The following is a 22,763-nucleotide window of genomic DNA, read 5'->3' on the forward strand; positions in this document are numbered from 1 at the left end:
TTCCTGGTGCAGTAGGTGGGTGAGTGGGTGATGGGGTAGGTGGGGGTGTCGGTGGGTGAGTGGGTGATGGGGTAGGTGGGGGTGTCGGTGGGTGAGTGGGTGAAGGGGAGTAGGGGGGGTAGGTGAATGAGTGGGTGATGGGGTAGGTGGGGGGGTTAGGTGGGTGAGCGGGTGTTGCTGTAGGTGACTGAGTGGGTGGGGGTTAGGTGGGTGAGTGGGTGATAAGGCAGGTGGGTAAGTGGGTGATGGAGGTTAGGTGGATGGGTGGGTGATGGGATAGGTGGGTGAGTGGGTGATGGGGTAAGTGGGTGGGTGGGTAGGGGTAGGTGGGTCAGTGGGTGTTGGTGGGAGGTGGGTGGGTGGGTGATGGGGTAAGCGGTTGGGTGGGTGATGGGTTAGGTGGGTGGGTGGGTGATGGGGTAGGTGGGTGGGTGATGGGGTTGGTGGGTGGGTGGGTGGGGTTACATGGGTAAGTGGGTGTTGGTGGTAGGTGGGTGGGTGGGTGGGTGATGGGGTTGGTGGGTGGGTGGGCGATGGGGTAGGTGGGTGGGTGGGTGATGGGGTAGGTGGGTGGGTGATGGAGTTGGTGGGTGGGTGGGTGGGGTTACATGGGTAAGTGGGTGTTGGTAGTAGGTGGGTGGGTGGGTGGGTGATGGGGTTGGTGGGTGGGTGGGTGATGGCGTAGGTGGGTGGGTGGGTGATGGGGTTGGTGGGTGGGTGATGGGGTTGGTGGGTGGGTGGGTGATGGGATAGGTGGGTGGGTGGGTGATGGGGTAGGTGGGTGGGTGATGGGGTTGGTGGGTGGGTGGGTGATGAGATAGGTGGGTGGGTGGGTGATGGGATTGGTGGGTGGGTGATGGGGTTGGTGGGTGGGTGGGTGATGAGATAGGTGGGTGGGTGATGGGGTAGGTGGGTGGGTGGGTGATGGGGTTGGTGGGTGGGTGATGGGGTTGGTGGGTGGGTGGGTGATGGGATAGGTGGGTGGGTGGGTGATGGGATAGGTGGGTGGGTGGGTGATGGGGTAGGTGGGTGGATGGGTGGGGTTACATGGGTAAGTGGGTGTTGGTGGTAGGTGGGTGGGTGGGTGGGTGATGGGGTTGGTGGGTGGGTGGGTGGTGGGGTTGGTGGGTGGGTGGGTGATGGGGTAGGTGGGTGGGTGGGTGATGGGATAGGTGGGTGGGTGGGTGATGGGGTAGGTGGGTGGGTGGGTGATGGGGTAGGTGGGTGGGTGGGTGATGGGGTTGGTGGGTGGGTGATGGGGTTGGTGGGTGGGTGGGTGATGGGGTTGGTGGGTGGGTGGGTGATGGGGTAGGTGGGTGGGTGGGTGATGGGGTAGGTGGGTGGGTGGGTGATGGGGTTGGTGGGTGGGTGATGGGGTTGGTGGGTGGGTGGGTGATGGGATAGGTGGGTGGGTGGGTGATGGGATAGGTGGGTGGGTGGGTGATGGGGTAGGTGGGTGGATGGGTGGGGTTACATGGGTAAGTGGGTGTTGGTGGTAGGTGGGTGGGTGGGTGGGTGATGGGGTTGGTGGGTGGGTGGGTGGTGGGGTTGGTGGGTGGGTGGGTGATGGGGTAGGTGGGTGGGTGGGTGATGGGATAGGTGGGTGGGTGGGTGATGGGGTAGGTGGGTGGGTGGGTGATGGGGTAGGTGGGTGGGTGGGTGATGGGGTTGGTGGGTGGGTGATGGGGTTGGTGGGTGGGTGGGTGATGGGGTTGGTGGGTGGGTGGGTGATGGGGTAGGTGGGTGGGTGGGCGATGGGGTAGGTGGGTGGGTGGGTGATGGGGTAGGTGGGTGGGTGGGTGATGGGGTTGGTGGGTGGGTGGATGAGTGATGGAGTAAGTGAGTGAAGGGTAGTTAGTTTGACGGTAGACATGTTGACCTCAAGACACCCCAAGCTACTTGACAGCCAATGAAAAACATCTTTACTATTGTAATACAGGAATCCCAGCAGCCAATAGGTGTAGAGCAAGCTTTCAAATGCAGCAATGTAGTATCGACCAATAAATCTGTGTTAAATACTGATGTTGATTGAGAGATAAATATTAGCCAAGACGCTGGGGAGGGAAGGAGCATGCAGTATCCGAGGGCACTGTTGAGGCCTTGTGTGCCCGCTGGGCACCGCAGGGGCTGGAGTGTATTATCAAACCCTTTAATCACATTTTAGTTTGATGTTTTAAGTCTCCTCTTTGTCTTTTGTTTTGGGCAGCTCTTTTCTTTTTGGGGATTTGCCCCATTTAATTAGTCCCTCAGTTAATTTGATTTAGTTTAATTATTTAGTCAAAAAGATTGACACGGGGGGGGGGGCGGGGCGCGTGGAGAATGCCACTGCGCTCCTTTGAATTAATCTTTTACTTCCACCTGAGAGGGCAGGTGGCACTATGGTTTAACGCCTCATCTGAAAGATGCCATCTCTGCCACTGCAGCCCCCCTCCTTTGGCATTACACTGGAGTTTTGTGCTCAAGCTTGTGACTCTCAGGCAGGGAGTTGTCAGCTCAGTTTTATGAAGGAAAGGAGGTTGGGGAAGATAAAAGCGAAGAAGCCAGCAGCCAGTATATTGAAATGGAAATTTCTAACACGTGTTAACTGGAAGAAAGCAAAGTGCCATTGCAAATTCTACACAGCAGAGTTGTTGATGGATGAAGGGGTTGGTTGGGTCAAGATCCCTGTCATTAATTCAGTTCGTACTGTGCTGCAGATTTGACGGCAGCATCAGTTTGTCAGCTTGTGGTCTATGCATTGCAGTGGGATGTATTGTACAGTGACTTTTTATTGCATAAATGGAAGAGAATCTTCACCACAGCTTCCTTTGTTTCTCATAGTTTATTAAATGATTCTTGAAATGCATTATGTAACATTAAGACTAAGTAACTTTCAAGGGTATAGATGTCTTACGTGTTTGAGTGTATATTTATAAATGTAAGAGTCAGCAGATCTGAGTCATTTTTGATGTGTGTGCTTGTGCGTGCGTGTGTCTGTATGTGCGTATGTGTGTCTTTGTATGTGTGTCTGTGTGTGTATACATTTGGATGTGTGCGTCAGGTTGTATAATTGTATGCACCAGTGTGTACGTGCCTGTGTGTGCATGTGTATATCTGTATGTGTACATGTCTGTGAGCTTGTATGTGTCTGTACGTGTGTGTAACTGTGAGTGCGTGTGTGTGTCCGTGTGTGTATATAACTGTGATTGTGATTATGTGTGTGTGTATATATATATATACATAATATGTCTGTGAGTGTGTTTGTGTTTGTGTGTGTGTGTGTGTGCGCACGCGCGCATATATAAATCTGAGTGTATGTGTGTCCGTGTGTATATAACTGTGTGTGTGCATATATATAGCTGTGAGTGTGTGTATGTCAGTGTGTATACAATGTAAGTGTGTGTGTATATGTATATCTGTGTGTGTGTGTGTGTGTGTGTGTGTGTGTGCTTGTGTACATAATTGTGTGTGCTTGTGTGTGTGTGTGCGTATATATATCTGTGAGTGCGTGAGTGTCTGTGTGTGTATATAACTGTGAGTTTGTGTGTGTGTGTGTCTGTATGTGTATATAACTCTGAGTGAGTGTGTTTGAGGGTGTGTGTGTATCTGAGTGTGTGCGTGTGTATGTCTGTGTGTGCATGTGTATATGTGTGTACGTGTATATCTGCGAGTATGTGTGTGTATCTGTGAGTGTGTGTGTGTCGGTGTGTGTATGTGTGTGTGTGTGTCTATGAGTGTGTGTGTGTATATAAAACATAGAACATAGAGAAACTACAGCACAAACAGGCCCTTCAGCCCACAAGTTGCGCTGATCATATCCCTACCTACTAGGCCTACCTATAACCCTCAATCCCATTAAATCCCATGTACTCATCCAGAAGTCTCTTAAAAGACCCCAACGAATTTACCTCTACCACCACCGACGGCAGCTGATTCCACTCACCCACCACCCTCTGAGTAAAAACTTACCCCTGACATCTCCTCTGTACCTACTCCCCAGCACCCTAAACCTGTGTCCTCTCGTAGCGACCATTTCAGCCCTGGGAAATAGCCTCTGAGAATATATGTCTATATCTATGAGTATGTGTCTCTCGGTGTGTGTATGTATACATCTACGTGTGTTTGTGTGTGTGTGTGTGTGTATCAGTGTGTGTATATGTATATCTATGTGTGTGTGTATGTGTGTGTGTGTATATGTGTCGGTGTCTATGTATATATCTATGTGTGTGTGTGTATCCGTGTGTATATGTGTCGGTGTCTATGCATATATCTATGTGTGTGTGTGTGTGTGTGTGTGTGTGTATCCGTGTGTATATGTGTCGGTGTCTATGTATATATCTGTGTGTGTGTGTGTGTGTGTGTGTGTGTGTGTGTGTGTGTGTGTGTGTGTGTGTGTGTGTGTGTGTGTGTGTGTGTGTGTGTGTGTATAATATGGTTAAGCAAGGGGTTTGGGGTTAGGCTAATGGGACTGACCTTGAGTTAAAAATATACGGAATGATTGCTGTGGGAATTGGTCTGTCAGCCTAAGAAAGGTATGTGTTAAGATGCCGACTGTTTTAAGGCCCTATCCTACCTTGAATAAATGGATGAAAAGATGGGATTTAAATAGAGATCTCTGTTCTTCAATATTAAATGAGCACAGGCTTGGTGTTACTTTAATGTTTAACTTTACAAAGGCTGTCTGATTTCTGGGGTTAATGCTTAATAATAATACTTAATTCCAGGGCTTATCTTACAGTTTTCTGATGTTTACAATGATCCCACTGGTTGGTCTCGGAGGGGCGTTAATCCAGGCCTGTTGTCACTCACTAGCTTCCAGAGTTTGTGCTGTTTGAGTCTTGGTGTGGGCTGAGAATTCTCATCTCAGGAACTGCATTAGTGGGCCAATACACTAATCAGATCTCAGCTCCAGCTGTGAAGGCGGAACTGAGGTTGGGGGAGGGGGGGTTGATGTGGGAGGCCGAGAACATAAGGACATAAGAAGTGGGAGCAGGAGTAGGCCATCTAGCCCCTCGAGCCTGCCCTGCCATTCAATAAGATCATGGCTGATCTGAAGTGGCTCAGTTCCACTTTCCCGTTTTCTCCCCATAACCCTTAATCCCCTTGCCTACCAAAAACCTATCTACCCGCGTCTTAAATATATTTAGCGAGGTAGCCTCCACCACTTCAACGGGCAGAGAATTCCAGAGATTCACCACCCTTTGAGTGAAGAAGTTCCTCCTCAGTTCTGTTCTAAAATGCACCCCCCCTTATCTTGAGGCTGTGCCCTCTAGTCCTACTGTCCTTTCTGAGCGGGAAGAACCTCTCCACCTCTACCCTATCCATCCCCTTCATCATCTTATACGTCTCAATAAGATCCCCCCTCATCCTTCTAAACTCCAACGAGTACAAGCCCAGTTTATTCAGCCTCTCTTCATACTTCAACCCCCTCAACTCCGGTATCAGCCTAGTGAACCTCCTCTGCACTCCCTCCAAGGCCAAAATATCCTTGCGCAAGTGCGGCGACCAAAACTGCACATAGTACTCCAGCTGCGGCCTCACCAGTGCCCTGTACAGTTGCAGCAAGACCTCCCTACTTTTATATTCTATCCCCCTCGCTATGAAGGCCAGCAGCCCATTTGCCTTCCTGACCACCTGCTACACCTGTAGGCTGGGGTTTTGCGACTCATGCACAAGGACCCCCAGGTCCCTCTGCACCATAGCATGCTGCAGCTTTTCGCCCTTTAAATAATAGTCCCTCTGACTATTATTCCTGCCAAAGTGGATAACCTCACACTTGCCAACATTGTATTCCATCTGCCAGGTCGTCGCCCACTCGCTCAGCCTATCCAGATCCCTCTGCAGACTTTCTACACCCTCCGCACAATTTGCTTTTCCACTTATCTTTGTGTCATCAGCAAATTTCGACACACTACACTCAGCTCCCTCCTCCAGATCATCTATATAAATGGTAAATAGCTGAGGCCCCAGCACTGACCCCTGGGGCACTCCACTAGTCACCAACCGCCAATCTGAATAGCACCCATTGACACCTACTCTCTGCCTCCTATTTGACAGCCAATCCCCCACCCACGCTAACACCCTACCCCCAACTCCATGCCCCCTAACCTTCTGTAACAACCTTTTGTGCGGCACCTTATCAAACGCCTTCTGAAAATCGAGAAACACCACATCCACCGGTTCACCTCTATCCACCGCACTAGACACATCCTCATAGAATTCCAATAATTTCATCAGACACGACTTCCCCTTAACGAATCCGAGGGTTACCATGTGTCTAGCTTCCCCCCCTATTTCCCCACCTCCCCCCCTAACCACCTAGCCTCCAGAGATGAGAGTTTGATCTCCATTTGGGCATTGCTGCTGGGAACACAGAAGGAAAGACACAGAAGCACTTAAATAGTAAATTTGCTTCTCTTCATTTTCTTTGAATATTTTTATTCATTGGTCAAACTCTTTTAACAAAATTGTACAGGTGGAAAAAAGCCTGTTCGCCTTGGTCATTTGTGCATGGGGGTGTTATCTGATGAAACCTCCTAACATTCATTCAGGTTGGCAATATGGAACTGAGGCCTGTGAAAGTTTGAATGGAAGCCTCTGAACTTTAGGTTGCAGAATTCACTACATGTTGGGATGACAACCATAGAAAATTACAGCTCAGAAACAGGCCTTTTGGCCCTTCTTGGCTGAGCGGAACCATTTTTTGCCTAGTCCCACTGACCTGCACTTGACCCATATCCCTCCACACCCCTCTCATCCGTGAACCCATCCAAGTTTTTCTTAAATGTTAAAAGTGACCCTGCATTTACCACTTTATCTGGCAGCTCATTCCACACTCCCACCACTCTCTGTGTGAAGAAGCGCCCCCTAATATTCCCTTTAAACTTTTCTCCTTTCACCCTTAACCCATGCCCTCTGGTTTTTTCCTCCCCTAGCCTCAGTGGAAAAAACCTCCCTGCATTCACTCTATCTGTACCCATCAAAATCTTATACACCTCTATCAAATCTCCCCTCATTCTTCTACGCTCCAGGGAATAAAGTCCTAACCTATTCAGTCCAATTTCAATTCAATCTCAATCTTCCAACTGCACGAATTGCAGAGATCCTGGTTCAGAAGCATTTTTTTATGACTTAGTTAGACAGTGAAGAAAGTAGACATGTTTTTTTAAAGGATGGAGAAACACAGGAACAGGAATAGATCATTTGGTTCCTCGAGCCAGCTCAGTCATTCCCATAGATGATTTTTTAAAAAATTAATTCGTGGGGGACATGGGTGTTACTGGCTGGGCCAACATTTATTGCCCAGCCTTAGTTTCCTGAGGGCAGTTGAGAGTCAGTTGCTGTGGCTCTGGAATCACATGTAGGCCAGACCAGGTAAGGATGGCAGATTTCCTTCCCTAAAGGACATGATGGGTGATCATCTACATCAATGCCACTTTCCTGCACTATCTCCATAACTCCTGATGTCATCAGTCTCCGGAAATCTATCAACTTTGTTCTGATTCAGCTTCCCTTTGTGGTAGAGAATTCCAAAGATTCACCACCCTCTGAGTGAAGAAATTCCTCCCCATTTCAGTCTTAAATGGTCTACTCTTATTCTGCAATTAAGTTTAAAGTTTATTTATCAATGTTATAAGAGGGTTTACATAACACCGCAATGAGGTGAAAATCCCCTAGTCGTCACACTCCGGCACCTGCTGGGTACACTGAGGGAGAATTTAGCATGGCCAATGCACTTAACAAGCACGACTTTCGAACTGTGGGAGGAAACCGGGGCACCCGGAGGAAACCAACGCAGACACAGGGAAAACACGCAGACTCCGCACAGACACTGACCCGAGCTGGCGACCGAACCCGGGTCCCTGGCGCTGTGAGGCAGCAGTGCTAACCACTGTGCCAGCATGCTGCCCTATTAATGTCCCCTGTTTTAGACTCACCAGCCAGGTGAAATACCTTATCTACATCCACCCTGTCACACTCTGCAAGAACTTTGCAAATTTCAATGAGGTCACCCCTCATTCTTCTGAAGTAGAGAAAACAGGCTCAGGCTCCTCAATCTCTCCTCATATAACAAACATGCCGTCCCTGGGATAAGTCTGCTGGACCTGTACTCCGTCTATGGCAAGAATATCCTACCTTAGATAAGGAGACCAAAACTGTGCCAAATACTCCAGGTAAGATGAGGTCTCACCAAACTCAATATAACTGCAGAAAGACATCTTTCAGGGGGACGTAGCTTTAAATTGAGGGGTGATAAATATAGGATGGATGTCAGAGGCTGGTTCTTTACTCAGAGGGTAGTAAGGGCGTGGATTGCCCTGCCTGCAGCAGTTGTGGACTTGCCAACTTTAAGGGCGTTCAATGGTCATTGGATAGGCATATGGATAATATTGGAATAGATGAGATTAGAGGGTCATTAGATTGGTTCCACTGGTCGGTGCAACATCGAGGCCTGTACTGCGCTGTAATGTTCCATGTTCTATCTCTATACCTGTACTCAACTCCCTTCACAATGAAGAATAATTTATCTTTTGCCTTACTGATTGATTGTTGCATCTGCATGCTAGCTTTTAGTGAACCATGAACAAGGATACCAGGTTCCTTTGGACACCCAAGATTCCCAGAGGAAGTGTTAGCCTAGTGGCATAATCACTAGGCTATTAATCCAGAACCTCAGTTAGTGTCCTGGGGACCAGGGCTCATATCCTGCCATGGCTGATGGTAAAATTTGAATTCAGTACAAAAAGAAATCTGGAATGAAAAATCTGTTGAGATCATGAAACTATTGTCGATTGTGGGAAAAACTCATCTGGTTCACTAATGGCCTTCAAGGAAGGAAATCAGTTGTCCTTACCTGGTCTGGCCTACATGTGACCCCAGAGCCACAGTTGACTCTCAACTGCCCTCACGCAACTAGGATGGGTAATAAATGCTGGCCAGCCAGTGACACCCATGTCCCACAAATTAATTTTAAAAAACGTCTCACTATTTAAGAAATCACATTCCTATCTTCTTACCAAAGTGAATAATTTCACACTTATTCACATTGTATTCCATCTGCCACGTTCTAGCCCATTCACATAGCTTGTCTGAATCCTCTTGAAGCCTCATTACAGTTTAAAGTTGGATGACAATGCTGGCAACTTGACTGAAGAATGAAAGCATTTATTATACAAAAGAGATGTTTGAAGGATAAAGTCAGTGGGTGGCACGGTGGCACAATGGCTGGCACTACTGCCTCACAGCTCGGGGGACCCGGGTTCAATTCCCAGCTTGTGTCACTGTCTGTGTGGAGTTTGCGCATTCTCTCCATGTCTGCGTGGATTTGGGGGTTGGGTTGATTGGCCATGCTGAATTGCCCCTTCGTGACCCAGGATGCATAGCTTAGAGGGATTAGCGGTGTGAATGTGTGACGTTACGGGGATAAGGCCTGGGGTGGGATTGTTGTCAGTGTGGACTCGATGGACCAAATGGCCTCCTTCTGCACTGTAGGATTTTATGATTCCTACATATAAGTTCAACTTGAACTTTTATGGCATCTTTAATATAGTAAACAAGTCTTTCATAGTTACAAAATTTGACAATGAACCATATAAGGTCAAAGAGGCAGGCTTTAAGGAGTTTGTTAAATGAGGCAAGAGAGCTTAGGGCTCTAAAAGCAAAAATTATGGCAAGTGCTCTGCAGGCCGGCAGCATCTACAGAGAGAGAGAGAGAGACAGTGTTTCAGGTCAATGGTCTCTTGGCAGAACCTATGCATTATACTCATCTAACTTTGTTTGATAGGCAAGCAGTCTGACAATTAGAGACAGTGAGAGAGTCAATACAGGTGGATTGATACAAAGATTTTGCTTTCCAGTAACCTGGAATGGGAGCTGGGAGGTTGCATAATGTTGTGTTAGGATTCTTTAAACCTAAAACTGTAACTTAACTGGTATTTGCGAAGGGCTCACTGTTGATTTGACGGCACAGTGGTTAGCACTGCGGCCTCACAGTGCCAGAGAACTGGGTTCAATTCCCATCTGAGCTCGTTGTCTGTGTGGAGTTTGTACATTATCCATGCTTGTTTCCTCCGGGCACTCTGGTTTCCTCCCATGATCCAAAGATGTGTGGGTTTGGTTGATTGGCCATGTTAAATTGCCTGTTAGTGTCAAGGGAAATATAAATAAGGGTAAATAAGCAGGATAAATTAGCAGGGTCACAGGGATAGGGCCTAGGTGGGACTGTTGTTGGTGCAGGCTCGATGGGCTGAATGGCTTCCTTCCCCACTGTAGGGATTCTACGATCCTGTGAATCTGATGACTGAATGTGGGAGCCTGGGTCCTCGATCATTGAAAGTGTGCCACAAATGGAGAGACAAAGAAAGTGAGAGATGCAGAACACAGGAAGAGTGGTAAGGTTGTAGGAGTCTCGGAGGTTGCGGAGATAGAGATTTGAAAACTTAGTTAAGAACTTGAAAGTTCAGACATTCGCAGACTGGCAGGTCAGGGTGCAGAGGCGTAACCAAGATTTGGATGTGAATTAGAATATGAGCAGAGGTTGAGCTCAAGTTTATAGCGGGTGTGCTTTTGGGAGATTGTCTAAGAAAATCCAAGGAGATTGTCCAAGGAGATTGGAAAGCCAGTCCGCCAATCTATCTTATCTCCCATCTAAATAAAGATTGGTCACAGTGGTTAGCACTGCTGCCTCACAGCACCAGGGACCTGGGTTTGATTCATGGCTTGGCTCACTGTTCTGTGTGGAGTTTGCACATTCCCTTCGTGTCTGCATGGGTTTCCTCCAGATGCTCTGGTTTCCTCCCGTAGTCCAAAGATGTGCTGGTTAGGTGAATTGGCCATGCAAAAATCTCCCTCAGTGTACCCGAACAGGCAACAGAGTGTGGCAACTAGGGGATTTTCATAGTAACTTCATTGCTGTGTTAATGTAAGACTACTTATGACTAATACTTCACTTTACTTGCAATGGGCTGTAAATAGTACCTTTCAAACTTCACCACAGTCACTGGTGGAAGGTAGTAATGGGGAGGGGGAATCAAAAAACAAGAGTAGGTATCATATTGAAACATTTGCAGTGATCATGTTCATAGGGAAGCGAGTTATATGTGTTGTGAGCTTTCCCCAGAGTGTTCTCATGTTAAGTCCTTGCCCACTTGCATTCTCACTCCAGTGATCTTACCCTCTGTAATATATACAACCCCCACCCTCTTGCACTGAAAACATATCATTTATAGTTTGCCTTGTATACTCGTGTACACTTACAACTTCCCCTTGTTGAGATAATAGCATCCTGGGCTTAGTTCCCATGGGCTCACTTACATAATTTTGTTTCATTCTTTTCCTTTCTGTTTGAGATAAAAGTCTGCATTGTGCCCATTGTCAACAGATTTCCTGACACCTCCATGCTTTTCCCTATTATTGTTTCTATTCTTTAGCTTCAGTCTCTTCCGCGGGATCATTAATCTCCTTCCTTCAGGACATTGCTGACTTAAATCTCACTCTTCAAACAAACTTGGGGACGTTACTCTTCCAAATCATTTAAACTCTTGTCAGAATGTAAAGGAGAAGAAATAAAAAGAAACAAGAAACTCCAGTCTTTGCTAAATCTTAGAAATATCTCGCTTCCCATTTAAGCAGAATAGTTCTGAGCACCCGATTCACTGGGACTCAAATTCAAACAGGGGGGTGGGGGGGGCGCATGGTGGTTAGCACTGCTGCCTCATCAATGTCAGGGAGCTGGATTTGATTTCTGGCTTGGGTCACTGTCTGTGCGGAGTCTGCACATTCTCCCCATGTCTGCAGGGGTTTCCTCCGGGCACTCCGGTTTCTCCCACAGCCTGAAAGACGTATGGGTTAGGTGCATTGGCCGTGCTAAATTCTCCCTCAATTTACCCAGAGTGCGGCGACTAGAGGATTTTCACAGTAACTTCATTGCAGTGTTAATGTAAGCCTACTTGTGGCACTGATAAATAAAGTATAAATTTTAATTCAGCCAGCATGTAGTGTTGTTCGAACACGACGGGCTCGATTTTACCATTCTTCGGGCGCGAAAACATGATAAGGCCGGGTGTGGGCCCACGTCCGCGTAGATTACCGCTTTCCCGAAACCCGGGAATGTCGGCGATCCGCTTCGCACCCAAAATGAGCGCAACGGCTATTTAAATGCATTTGCATTCAACAGAATAGCTCCGAGCGCCCGATTCACTGGGAGACAAATTCAAATTGGGTTGGCATGGCGGTGAGCGCTGCTGCCTCATGAGCACCAGGGTAATTCAATTTCAATTGAATTAATGAGTTGCCCACCCAACTTTATCAGCATTTCCCCCTGTACCACTGCGTTTGCCCATCTGGAACCCGCTGTAATGGACCTGCTAAATAAAAGTCTGAATCGGGCGCTCCAGCTGCTGAAGAACGAGTTCAGAGCTTCCAATGGCTCCCTGACTCCGATCGGTGATGGGGGGAGGTGGGGCGGGGTGGGGTGGGGGGGGCTATTGGTGGTAGTGGTGGTGGGACAGATCATTTTCTGGTTGGGGGGGAGGGTGGAGTGAGGCCAGATGGTTGTCTGGTTGGGGGTGGGGACGGGGTTGTTGGGAGAGGAGGAGATGTATTTCGGGGGGGGGTGGGGGTGATCATTGTTTGGTGGGGAGGGAGGAGGAGGAGGAGGTGGGTCAGATAGTCCTCTGGAGTGCGGCGGGGGGTGAGGGGGGGGATGCACGGTGAGTGAGGCCGGACCGTTTGTGGGGGTGGGTGGGGTGGGACTGAGGCCAAATCGTTGCCTGGGAGGGGGAGGAGGGGGGGGGGGAGGGTAAGATGTGTCTCTGGTGGGGCGGAGGGGGAAGGCCCGATCACTCTCCGGTGAGGGAGGGGTCAGATAGATCTTTGGTGAGGATAAGGGGGGGGGTTGCAAGGGGTCCGCTGCCACTCTGTGGGCGCTCGGTGGGGGCGGAGGGGGCGGGGGTGGTGGTCAGCCTGGGTAGCGGGGGCGTTGATAAGGGGACAGTGATGTGTGTGGGTAGTGGGGGGTGTGGATAATGGGGACAGTGATGTGTGTGGGTAGTGGGGGGTGGATAATGGGGACAGTGATGTGTGTGGGTAATGGGGGTGTGGATAATGGGGACAGTGATGTGTGTGTAGTGGGGGGTGTGGATAATGGGGACAGTGATGTGTGTGGGTAGTGGGGGGTGGATAATGGGGACAGTGATGTGTGTGGGTAGTGGGGGTGGATAATGGGGACAGTGATGTGTGTGGGTAGTGAGGGGTGGATAATGGGGACAGTGATGTGTGTGGGTAGTGGGGGGTGTGGATAATGGGGACAGTGATGTGTGTGGGTAGTGGGGGGTGGATAATGGGGACAGTGATGTGTGTGGGTAGTGGGGGTGTGGATAATGGGGACAGTGATGTGTGTGTAGTGGGGGGTGTGGATAATGGGGACAGTGATGTGTGTGGGTAGTGGGGGTGTGGATAATGGGGACAGTGATGTGTGTGGGTAGTGGGGGTGTGGATAATGGGGACAGTGATGTGTGTGGGTAGTGGGGGTGTGGATAATGGGGACAGTGATGTGTGTGGGTAGTGGGGTTGTGAATAATGGGGACAGTGATGTGTGTGGGTAGTGGGGTTGTGAATAATGGGGACAGTGATGTGTGTGGGTAGTGGGGGGTGGATAATGGGGACAGTGATGTGTGTGGGTTATGGGTACAGTGATGTGTGTGGGCAATGGGGGTGGGTAGTGGGGACAGTGATGTGTGTGGATAGTGGGGGGTGGATAATGGGGACAGTGATGTGTGTGGGTAGTGGGATTGTGGATAATGGGGATAGTGATGTGTGTGGGTAATGGGGGATGGATAATGGGGACAGTGATGTGTGTGGATAGTGGGTATTGTGGATAATGGGGACAGTGATGTGTGTGGATAGTGGGTATTGTGGATAATGGGGACAGTGATGTGTGTGGATAGTGGGTATTGTGGATAATGGGGACAGTGATGTGTGTGGATAGTGGGTATTGTGGATAATGGGGACAGTGATGTGTGTGTGGATAGTGGGGGGTGTGGATAAGGGGGACAGTGATCTGTGTGGGTAGCGGGGGGTGTGGATAAGGGGGACAGTGATGTGTGTGGATAGTGGGGGGTGTGGATAAGGGGGACAGTGATGTGTGTGGATAGTGGGGGGTGGATAATGGGGACAGTGATGTGTGTGGATAGTGGGGGGGGTGGATAATGGGGACAGTGATGTGTGTGGATAGTGGGGGGTGGATAATGGGGACAGTGATGTGTGTGGATATTGGGGGGTGTGGATAATGGGGGCAGTGATGTGTGTGGATATTGGGGGGTGTGGATAATGGGGACAGTGATGCCTGTGGGAGCCATCACTTCCACTTTTCGCTCCCGAGCCGCTTTCTCTGCTTTCTACAACCCGGGAGCGATCTGACACGGGCACGCTTTTTCAAATTTTTTTCTAATTGCGCGTGTGCAGTTCAGAGCTCCGATCGTTTCAGCTGTGCTAAGCTCCGCCCACAGTGCGAATGGGACCCGCGATATTTTTTTCAGGCTGAGTGCGTATGGGGACGCCTGAAAACAGATTTCTAAGTCGGATCTGAATTACACCCAGATTCAGCACTTAGAATCAAAATGGTGAAAACAGGCCCTATGGGTTGGATTTAATGCCCCACCAAACCCTTTGCCGTCCCATTGGGCACGCATTCAGTAGGATGCACATGAATTCAAATGAGTGGTTAGCCCATGCCTTCCTGCCCATTCCCCGCTCCAGTCTCCTTAATATTGTAGGTGGGTCTTGCTCTGCTCCTTAAAAAAAAAGTAACAAACATTTGCGCTTGTTACCAAGTGTGACAAAATGTGAATATTGGGCGGCGCGGTAGCACGGTGGTTAGCACTGCTGCTTCACAGCTCCAGGGTCCTGGGTTCAATTCCCAGCTTGGGTCATTGTCTGTGTGGAGTTTGCACATTCTCCTCGTGTCTGCGTGGGTTTCATCTGGGTACTCTGGCTTCCTCCCCACAGTCCGGGTTAGGTTGATCGGCTATACTAAGGAAATTGCCCGTTAGTGTCCAGGGATGTGTAGATTAAAGGGATTAGTGGGTATAATATGTAGAGATACGGGGGTAGGGCCTGGGTGGGATTCTGTTCGGTGCAGACTCGATGGGCCGAAGGGCCTCTTTCTGCACTGTAGAGTTCTATACATTTACCTTGACTTCTAAATCAGCAGTTTGGGTTTTTTCTTGTTTGGGTCTTTCGCACATTCGCTGATGGGGAAATGGCTGTATCGTCCGATGTCTTTAAGGCCAGGAACTGGCAATGTGCGCCTGCGCAGAAGGAAGAGTAAGCGAGGAAGTGATAGAGCGGGAAACCGCAGGTCAGGTGACCTGAACCTAAGAGCCATCAGAAGCAAGGTGTCACAGGACATGGGGTCGGGGGAGGAACGGGTCCCAGAAAAAGGTTCCAGGCTGGGGCGAAGACAGACAACAGAAACACATCCAGCTAAAGTCGAGAGAAGGGAGCAGAGAAATAGGCTCCAAGTTAATGAGAGAGCTGTGAAGAGCAGATCTGAAGAGAAGGAGAATTGAGTGAAGAACTGAAAGGGTAGCAAAAGATGCAGTGAATGGTCGTAGGAGAAAGTACCCTTTTGGAGCGGTGCTTGGAAAGTGAATACAGGAGAGGTGATGACATAATGGTATAGTCAGTGGACTAGAAATACAGAGACCCAGGGTGATGGTCTGGTGAATCCCACCACAGCAGATAGTGTAATATGAGTTCAGTGAATATCTGGAACTCAAGGTCAGAAAATGACCAAGAAACCATTGTCGATTGTTGTAAAAACCCACCTGGTTCACTAATGTCCTTTAGGGAAGGAAATCTGTCCTTACCTGGTCTGGCCTAGATATGCCTCCAGAGCCACAGCAGTGTGGTTGACTCCTAAGAGGAATTGCAAATTTGGATCAGAGCTCCTGCAATCTCCTCCTTTGTCTCCCACAGCATCCATGGTTCCCTGGGCTTGTTATTTTACCTGTCACCTTAGAGAGAACATGCTGGGCTTGTATCCTCCGCATTTTCTTTTTAAATGCTCCCCCTCTGCTCTTCTGTAGATTTTCCCATTAGTATCTATTCCCTTGGCCAAATCCTATCTTATTTTACTAAAATCCTCTCTTCCCCAATCCAAAATTTTTTGTGTCGTGTGCGTAGGGGAATAAAATTGCTAAATCAGGTCAAAGTGATACAAAGTGATGTACATTGTGTTATGATGTGACTTCGATGCATGTTTACTCAAACTAATCGATGTGTGCTACCTGGATGTGTAGCACAACGTCAAACAGCTCCAGAAGTGTGACAGTAATCCAGTGTAACAGTCCCTGGCTAGTCCTCTGATCTCCTTGTGAGCAAGATTCCTCATTAGGGGCCTGAAAATAGCCTTGAACACCTGAGATTTTAGTGTAACACTGGCATCAATGGAGAAAATTCATTTGTAATGATGACACCTGGGACCTCAGTTTACATTCACATTTTAAAATAGCTTACATAGAAACATAGAAACTAGAAGCAGGAGTAGGCCATTCAGGCCTTCAGGCCTGCTCCTCTATTCATTATGATCATGGCTGATCATCAAGTTCAATATCTTGATTCCCGCCTTCCACCCATATTCCTTGATCCCTTTAGCCCAAGAGCGATATCTAATTTCTTCTTGAAGTCAGACAACATTTTGGCCTCAACTACATTTTGTGGTAGTGATTCCACACATTCACCACCCTCTGGTGAAGAAATTTCTCCTCACCTCTATTCTACAAGGGTTACGCCTTATTCTCAAACTATGACCCCTAGTTCTGGACTCCCCCACCATTGGGAACATTCTTTCTTAATCTACCCTGTCCAACCCTGTTAGAATTTTATAAATTTCTATGAGGCCCTTACTAAAGTAAAGTTTATTTATTAGTCACAAATAAGGTTTACACTAACACTGCAATGAATTTACTGTGAAATTCCCCTCGTCGCCACAGTCCGGCGCCTATTGGAGGTCACATTCCTCCATGCCTTGGCCTCTCTGCAAGCTTCTCCAGCACTTACAGCCCTTGAACCATCTGGTCTCCTCCAAAACTACCATCTTTCTCATTCCTGCATTTAATCTCTGCAACCTTGAAAGTTTACTTATTTATCAGTCACAAGTAGGCTCAGTGAGTTGGGTGGGATGGTCAAATACTTTGTGTGGAAGAGACAGGATTTAAAAATGTTTGAAGTTTATTTATTAGTGTCACAAATAGGCTTACATTAACAGTGCAATGAAGTTAATGCGAAACCTCCCCCATTGCCTGTTTGGGCACACTGAGGGAGAGTTTAGCATGGTCAATGCACCTAACCACCACCTCTTTCAGATTGTGGGCGATTGGCACAAAGGCTAGTGGATTTGCGGATAGAGATGAGGATAATCAGAGGATACAGCAGGATATAGATCAGTTGGAAGCTTGTGCGGAGAGATGGCAAATGGAGTTTTATCCAGACAGATGTGAGGTAATACATTTTGGAAGGTCTAATACAGACAGGAAATATGCAGTAGATGGCAGAACCCTTAAGAGTATTGATAGGCAGAGGGATCTGGGTGTACAGATCACTGAAAGTGGCAACTCAGGCGGAGAAGATAGTTGAGAAGGCATACGGTATGTTTGATTCATCGGCCAAGGCATTGAGTATAAATATTGGCAAACCATGTTGAAGCTTTATGGAACCTTAGTTAGGCCATACTTGGAATAGAGTATTCAATTCTGGTCGTCACACTATCAGAAGGATATGGATGCTTTGGAGAGGGAACAGAAAAGGTTTATCAGGATGCTGCCTGATATGGAGGGCATTAGCTGTGAAGAAGGATTGGAGAAACTTGGTTTGTTCTCACTGGAAAAGCTTGAGGACTGTCTTAATAGAAGTGTATAAGATTATGAGAGAGGTGGACAGAGTGGATAGTCAGATGCTTTTTTCCAGTGTGGAAGAGTGAATTGCTAGGGGGCATAGGTTTAAGGTGTGAGAGGCAAGGTTTAAAGGAGACGTACAAGGCAAGTTGTTTACACAGAAGGTGGTGGATGCCTGGAACTCGTTGCCAGGGGAGATAGTAGAAGCAGATACGATAGTGAGTTATAAGGGGCATCTTGACAAATACATGAATAGGATGGAAATAGAGGGATATGGTCCCTGGAAGGGTAGAGGGTTTTAGTTCAGTTGGGCAGCATGGTCGATGCTGGCTGGGTGGGCCGAAGGGCCTGTTCCTGTGCTGTCATTTTCTTTGTTCTTTGCTCTTTGAAAAAAAGTGTTTCAAAAAAAAGAACATTCAGACTCTGCACAACAGTGACCCAAAAGCCAAGAATTGAACCTGGGTCCCTGACACTGTGAGGCAGCAGTGCTTAACCACTATACCACCAGGGTGCCTGTGCTTTTAGCTGCCAAAGTCCTATCTTCGAAATACCCTCCCCAAAACTCTTTACCTCTCCACCTCCCTCACTCTCTCTCTCTTTCTCACGCTCTCTGTGTTTAAAATGCCCCTTAAAAGCTTGGAATGGATTTGGTGACTATTCTTTCTGTGACTCTGTGTCAAATATGATTCCATGCAGTGTACCGCTGCGCTAAAGATGCTATATAAATGCAAGCTTTTGTAGTCAGTGCAGTCAATGATACATTCCAGTTATGCAGTCTATTCTTGTCTCTTTTATTTATCATGATGCGTTTAACAGTGAGGGCTGCTCTTTTCTCACAGTCAGAGAGATCATTATAAATACACAATGGGAACTTTTAGGCAGAATGCCATCATCATACAGATATATGGACACCCTTGTCTATTGATTGGAGACCTATTGCACTGAATCTAGTAGGATTTTTATACTGTTTACTGCTCATCATAATACTCATCTAAAGGTAATAACCATCGTGATGCACCAGCTCTCAAAGCGTCCCATACTTTAGAAAGAGGACAGCATCAAATATTGTGAATACGGACTTCACTTCCCGCCTTTAACCCTTGCATAATTGGTGCAATTGGTGTCTAATAACCAGAGTTTTAGTTCATTGAATCCCGGTAGTGCAGATAGAGGCCATTCAGCCCATTGATCCTGCACCGATCCTCCGACAGAGAATCTTGCACAGGCCCAATCCCTTAACCCTACAAACTTATTGCGCTAATCCCCCTAACCTATACACTAAGGGAAATTTAGCACGGCCAATCCACCTAACCTGCGCATCTTTGGAGCATGGGAGGAGACCCAAGCAGACACGGGGAGAAAGTGCAAACTCCTTACAGAAGTCACCCAAGGCTGGAATCAAACCTGGGTACCTGGCGCTGTGAGGCAGCAGTGCTAACAACTGTGCCACTGTGCCACCCACACTCACATTTTAAAAACAATTTAAATCATTCCACAGCTTTGCAACCCCCTGCCTCCCCCCACAACTCCTCTCCCTCAGTTCTGGCCCCTTGCCCAGAACTGTCTGCCAACAAAAAGTTTAAACTTTTAGAATTTAATTATTGGTGTCACAAGCAGGTTTACATTAACACTGCAATGAAGTTACGGTGAAAATCCTCCAGTCGCCATACTCTGGTGCCCGTCCGGGTACATTTAAGGAGAATTTAGCATGGCCAAGGCATCTAACCAGCATGTCTTTCAGACTGTGGGAAGAAACCGGAGCACCCGGAGGAAACCCACGCAGACACGTGGAGAATGTGCAGACTCCACACAGACAGTGACCCAAGTTGGGAATTGAAACCTGGAGGGGGGGTGGGGGGGGGCAGGGGGGGCGGTGGGGGGTGGGGGGGGTGGTGGGTGGTGGTGTGTCCCTGGTGCGGTGAGGCAGCAGTGCTACCAGAGTGGGAAAAATGGGATGAGGGGAAGGAACTAAAGTAACCCGTGGAAAGCAGGATGACAGCAACAAAGGCAAATGCGATGAGAGCGACCACAATGGAAGGGGAGTGATTGTAAGAGAATGGAGTAGATCAGTCAGTGTGTCAGAAGGAGGAAGCAATGGGACCAATTAAAGGAAGAAAGACTCTGGATAGAAGCCTTTCACAGTTCACTTTACCTCCAATTTCGCTGCCCATGTAGAGAATAGCAATATATTTGAAATTGTGAAGCACCCATCATAAAAGAAAATGAATATTTTAATGGTACATTGACAAAGTTAAGATGGCAATTTAGTTCCCACACCACTGACTGACCCTTCTTCAATTCTTAGCCTGTGAGGATTCTTCTTTCTTTTAAAATCGACAGAACATCATCATTCTCAATATTTGATGTTAAGAGAATAGAGAAAAGAGAAAGGCCACTGAGCTGCATAATTATTCATTTCTAATAATGATATTTTTTGAAGCAAGAGCAGCCTTTTATTATTTTATGCTGAAGTTCAGATGCACAAATATCATATACCACTAATGGCAACAAGATTCTTTATCATTTAACTGTAACGAGGACAGACTTTGACTTTTATCTCACAGACGGCAAGGTTGTGTCATTTATTTTGTCTAAGTATAATGCCAATTTATTGAATTCTGGCCAATTTGTGGCCCTTTTGAATTTTGCTGCAAAATATATTGGACGAATCAATCACCAAGTCATACATGGACAGAATGGCAGCATCCTTAACTCATGTCATATGCTTAGGCTGGTTATGGGCCCAAGAGGCAGGTCGTGTAAGGGAGCAAGTGGCATAGCGGTATTGCCTCTAGACTGGTAATCCAAAGACCTGGGTTCGAATCCCAGGACCACAACAGAAAGTGAAATTTAAATTCATTAAAAATCTGGAATTAAAGATCTCATGACTGCCATTGTCGCAAAAACCCATTTGGAACAGTGCCTCATAGGCTCAGTGACCCAGGTTTGATTCCAATCTTGGCTGGTGGCATAATGGTTAGCACTGCTGCCTGACAGTGCCAGGGATAGAACATAGAACGTAGAACACTACAGCACAAACAGGCCCTTCGGCCCACAAGTTGTGCCGATCCTATCCCTACCTCCCAGGCCTATCTATAACCCTCAATTCCATTTACTCATCCAGAAATCTCTTAAAAGACCCCAGCGAGTTCGCCTCCCCCACCACCAACGGCAGCCGATTCCACTCATCCACCACCCTCTGAGTGAAAAACTTACCCCTGACATCTCCTCTGTACCTGCTCCCCAGCACCTTAAACCTGTGTCCGCTCGTAGCGACCATTTCAGCCCTGGGAAATAGCCTCTGAGAATCCACCCTATCTACACCCTATTTCAATATCTAAAGGACATTAGTGAACAAGTACAGGAAAATGAGATTAGCACGCCTTTAGTGATAATTATTGTTGGTGCAGACTCAATAGGCTGCTGTACGACTCTATGATTCTATGTCAGTCCAAAGGTGTGTAGGTTAAATGGATTGGCATTGTTAGATTGCTCCTGAGTATCCAAAGATGTGTAGGTTAGGTGGATTAGCCATGGTTAATACACAGAGTTACAGGGATAGGATGGGGAGAGTTAGTAAAGATTCAATGGGCCGAATGATCTCCTTCAGCACTGTAGGAACTCTATGCTTCTGTGGTTCACTAATGTCCTATAGAATAAGGAAATTTGCCAGCCTTACCTGCCCTGGCCTTCATATAACTCCAGATCCACAGTAATGGTTGTCTTTTAACCACTCTCTAAATGGCCAAGAAACCACTTAGTTCAAGGGCATTTGGGGAAGAGCAATAAATGTTGGCTCAAACAGCAGCGTTCACCGCCACCCCCCCCAACAACAAATGAATATTTTTTAAAAATTCACAAAAATACACAGAGTGTAGAAGGGGGTTAAATAGGTAGGAAACTAGCTTGTTCTGACTCTCACTCGGGAGGCTGCGTTCAAGTTTCAATCTTGTTGGATTCGTGCTTGAACTGCTGAGTGTTTCCAGCCATTTTCCCTTTTTCTCCTTCGTGTCTAAATCAATTTTTAAATGTGGACCAAACTACTTGACGGTGCACGTTCAAGTCTGATAGGCAGAGGGATCTGGGTGTACAGGTGCAGAGATTTGGTAACCCATGATCTTCTTTCCATCCCTTCCTTGCCAGTTCAGCTCAAAACACATGAACACACACCCTCCACCTTTGTTCATAGAATCCCTATAATGCAGAAGGAGGCCATTCGGCCCATCAAGTCTGCACTGCACTGACCACAATCCCACACAGGCCCCATTCTTATAACCACCCCCTCCCACCCCCCCGGAGGAAACCCACACAGACACGAAGAGAATGTGCAAACTCCACACAGACAGAGACCTGAGCCGGGGATCGAACCCAGGACCCTGGAGCTGTGAAGCAGCAGTGCTCACCACTGTGCTACCATGCCGCCCCGCCCTGTTGGACTTTAACTTGGTGTTGTGAGACTATTTACTGTGCCTACCCCCAGTCCAATGCCAGCAACTCCACATCTAGGTTAGGATGTTAAATGCTCAGGGCTACGGGCTTAGGGCTGGGGATTGAGGCCTGGGTAAGATGCTCTTACTGAGAGTCGGTGTGAACTGGATGGGCTGAATGGCCTCCTTCTGCACTGTCAGGATTCCATGGTTGTATGTCTGCCTCTGGAGGTAACCTCATGGCATGGTCACATGGTTACGAAAAACCTGAGGCATGAATCAGATTAATTACATTTCAAAACTCAAACACCAACTCCAAACCTTTAAGTGAAAGAAAATTCTCTGGACCTCAGTCCTAGATGACTGTCAGCACGTTCAGAGATGTTGATCTCTAGTTCTCCACTTCCCTTGCTTTGATAACTCTCCCTCCCATGCAAAATAGTTTTATTTTTAACTCCTGGCA

This window comes from Carcharhinus amblyrhynchos, chromosome 1 (assembly GCF_965287045.1).
Source record: "Carcharhinus amblyrhynchos chromosome 1, sCarAmb.v2.hapA, whole genome shotgun sequence".
In the NCBI taxonomy this organism is placed as follows: domain Eukaryota; kingdom Metazoa; phylum Chordata; class Chondrichthyes; order Carcharhiniformes; family Carcharhinidae; genus Carcharhinus; species Carcharhinus amblyrhynchos.